Below are 4,052 nucleotides of genomic sequence, written 5' to 3' on the forward strand. Positions count from 1 at the left end.
GCCATCGCGCGAGGCGCCGAGGCCGAGGCCGAGGCCGGCGAGCAGGGGCCGCGGGGACGGCTGAGGGCGGGGGCCACAGACGCGGCAGGCCCGGCTGCTGAGGCGCCGGCACCGACTAGACCCCGCGGCCGGTAGCGCCCGTCACGTGAGCCGCCGCGCCCGCATCACCTGACCGGAGGTCTCGCGAGAGGCCGCGCGCCGGCCGCCGGGCGACCCCGACGCCCCGTCCCCGCTTCACGTGACGCTGCACGTGACCCCCCGCCCGACACGTGATTCCGCCTGTCAGGTGGCCGCAGTGCCAGGTGATCCCGGCTCCCCAGCCGGCCTGGCTCCCTGGGCTTCCCGGCTGGCCAGCTGAAATGGGAAGTGCGGCAGGCCGCAGGGAAAGGGAAGAGGACGCGCCCAGGGGGAGAAAGTGACGGCGAGGCGGGGAGCGGTGGGGCCGGCAGGGCCGCGGAGGACCGGCGCCGCGAGGGGCCGGCGCGGGGACCAGGTCCGTCGAGTGCTGGCGCCCTCCGCGGTGCGCCCCGGCCTGCGTCCGCCGGGGCGCCCTCAGCTCCAGGGCCCCCTCCGCGCCTGGGCTCGGCTCGGCGCCAGGCCGCGGGACCCCGGCGCCCCGGCGCGGGCGCGGACCTGCCGCCTGCTCCCAGGCCAGGCTGCTTTCGGGTGAGCGGGAAGCAGGTTCCTCGGCTGCCGCAGAGAAAGTACCGTGTCCCAGCGTCCCAGAGCCCGTGGGAGGACCTGGTTGGTCCGAGACCAGGTAGTGTGGCCTACCGTGGCGCCAGTGCCGCGCGAGGCCCCCCGGGCTGGCGGGCCGTGGGGGCGGACCTGACTGAGCGGAGGCCGGAGGGCCAGCGTGCAGAGCTCGGCGCGGAAGCACGTTTTGTCGTTGCGGGGTTAAGACTGACGACCCCGAGGTTTAATTTGAGGCCCTCTTTTGTTGGCAGCTGAATCAGATAGAAAGATGGGCGGTCAGGCAGGAACAGGCCTTCGAGGGACGCGCTCTGGAAGACAAGGTACCTTGCGCCTGTGGGAGAGTCGGCACTTCCACTGTGGGCCAGGCCTCAGGACAAGATTAAACGAAGGCACCCACATGCCTCCCATCAGGGACTGCTGCTCTAAACAGGTATCACTCACCTTTAAAAAGCCAGGAAGAAGCTAGCCCAACCCCCTACGGGGGAGCCCCCCTTCTGCATTCGTGTGCACTTGCTACATGACTTGCTTTCCCCATTTGCTCTCCATTTACTCACTTTTACCTGTGCAGTTACACTTGTAATCTTATTGTCTGACCGTTGTTTTTCCCACCCTGTGCCTGCCCCTTAAGTTCCCATATTTCCCCACTTTGGACCCATCTCACCTTGTGCTTTTGCTCTATGAAAATCCCTAGGACAGATTCCTGGGCAGAACACAGAATAAATATACTCTGCTCTCAACCTCCATGGGCTCATTAACTATGAAATTGATTCGTTTAGTTTATTTTTGTTTTTATGTATTTGGTACAGGGTGTCACTATGCAGTTCCGACTCATAGTGATTCTCCTGTCTCAGTCTCCCCAGTGCTGGGATTACAGGCGTGCACCATCACGCCAGGTCTCGGTCACAGTGGCCAGCTCGGTGTGCCCAGGGGTGGCATCCCTGTCCCTGTGCTTGCCTAAGCAGGCCTTTAGTCTGCTGAGCTATCTTGCTGGCTCTCATTCTTTGATTTTAGAGATCATGAACTCGTTCAGATAGCTTTCAATTTGGGATTTTGTTTCTCCTACATCACTCTGGTCCTGTGGCTCTTAAGTGGGAAATAAACTGGAAGTGGGCAGTAAAAAGTGCTTGAACAGCATTCTGAATGTTGATTTTTCAGTTGCGAACTTTTGTAAATGATGAACCTGCTAAAGATTGTGTGAACCATACAACTTGAGCTAGTGAGACCAATTGGGCGGTGCCTTCATCTAAGTTTTGCTGGTTTGATGCCTTGTGCAAGTTATGAGGTATTTCCACCACCTTGGAAGACATATAACCAGCAACACTCTGTGCCTCTGCTTTTTCTTAAAAATTCATACCTGATAGAATGATAGAAGGCAGAATAACCACTGTTTCTTTTTTCTGATGTACAGAAGGAAGAGCAGTTATGTGCTTCGTATACTGCTTCAAGTGAAAATCTAGAGGGAGGCTCAGGGGAGGCAAGGTTCAGCTCTAGAAGGGGCAAATCATGCTTGGGTCTAGTACTGTCTGAAGAGAAAAGGGGAGGACCTACTTATTCGAGAGCAGCGACCAGGGTTTGATTTCTGGCACCACCCCCGGGCGTGCTGAGCTGGCCGCCCAGACCCGGGATGGTGGCGCAGCCTGTAATCCCTGCCCCAGGGAGGCTGAAGACAGGAGAATCACTACGAGTTGGAGCTGTGTAGTGAGACCCTGTGCCAATACGTAAGAGAAGAGGAGAGGAAGGGAAGCCATAGCTGCAGCACGGCCCCTCGCTCCTTGTTCTCGCCTGCCGTGTTGCTCTGTATTTACTAGTCAGACAGCTTTTTAGGTGTGGAGAGTTTTCTTGTCCTCTTCCCCAGGTTCTCTGCACCAACCTGCCCACTGTGCTTCCTTCCATGCTCCACGACTTCAGAGAAGGAGGTGGGCTCTCGGATTTTATGTTTGTTGTTTGGTTTTTTCTACTTAGCAGTAAGACTTGGTATTTTCAATTTTGGAAAAACAAAAAGATAAACTGCGGTTGTTTTTTTCCAACACAGTGTACAGAATTAAGGGCTGTTATGGTGTCTAGTTGTCCCCTGAGAGCCTCATGCAGTCACAGGGCAGACTTGTGGAGGTCGTATTTGATTCATGACCCAGGGATTGGCTCATGGGTTTGAGCGCCACACTCAGCCTGGGGTGGGAGCCTGGGTGAACATACGGGAGGGAGACTTGCTCTCTTTTGCTGTGGTTGCCGCTTACTCCTCCATTTTTCTCTTGCTGTTTTCTGCTGCCATGAGCTGCTTCCCTCTGCCATGTGCCACTCTGCCTCGGAGCCAGCTGAGTGTGGACTGAAACCTCCACAGACTGTGCTACATGAACTTTTCCTTCCTTAATTTTGGCCATCTGGTATTTTGTCCCAGCACCAAGAGAAAAATAACTATGACAAGTGCTCTACACACACGTGGAGGAAGGTGGAAAACCATGGAGACCAGCTGTGTCCAGCGCATCTCCCGCAGTGTGTGGGCAGTGCGCTCGCCAGAAGAGAGCAGAAGCGCTCTCGCGGGGCAGCCCTCATCTTCGGCATGGCTGCCGCTTCTGGGCCCGGAACCCCCCTGTTCGTCCTCGGGTGCCTGCAGGCAAAGACCTCTGCCATGTTTGCCAGGAGAGGCCTTGTGTCTTGTGCCGTGCTCGCGGGCGTCAGTCGTGCAGGGACTCACACATGGCGACCTGCCCTTGCTTGTCTGGTCCTGCTTCTGCCTGGCAGACTTCAGCAAGCCTGCGTTAACCACATCAGGGGTGTGGACTGTTACCGTCGCGCCATTAAATAGTCCTTGGCTCTTGTGACTTGAGTGTTGTTCCTTCAGTGTCAGTCCCCTGCCTCAACTTGCCAGAGTACTGGGGTCACGGATACATGCCACCATACTTGACTTTCAAGTTCCTGTATTTATTTGCTTCTTTCTTGCTTTTGCTTTTCTGTTCAGCCCTCTTTCTTTCCTTTCCAGTTGGGCTGGAAGCGATCATGGATTTAAACAGGGACACAAGCCCATTAGGAGTAAACGTGATCTGAGAGTGGGAGCTGTTGCCTTCCGCTCCATTGTTGGGCTCCGAGAGGAAACTGTTACAGTAGATTTGCTCCTATCTCAGGTTTACAGACCTGTTTTAGATTTCTATCTCTTTTGGTACCAGGGATCAGACTCGGGACCTTCCATCTGGCTGGCAGGCAGGCAGTTATGCCACTGAGCCCTGGATTTATTTCTTGCTTCTCCAGGTCAGGGAGTCTGACATCAGAATGCTAGAGGCGACTTCATCCGTGCTCACGTCAAAGTTGAGGCGAGGTGGGAACACAGCCGGTAAGAGCCTGTGTAGAGCCCAGGGCCTGTT

Source organism: Octodon degus, unplaced genomic scaffold, assembly GCF_000260255.1.
Source record: "Octodon degus isolate 3935 unplaced genomic scaffold, OctDeg1.0 scaffold00039, whole genome shotgun sequence".
In the NCBI taxonomy this organism is placed as follows: domain Eukaryota; kingdom Metazoa; phylum Chordata; class Mammalia; order Rodentia; family Octodontidae; genus Octodon; species Octodon degus.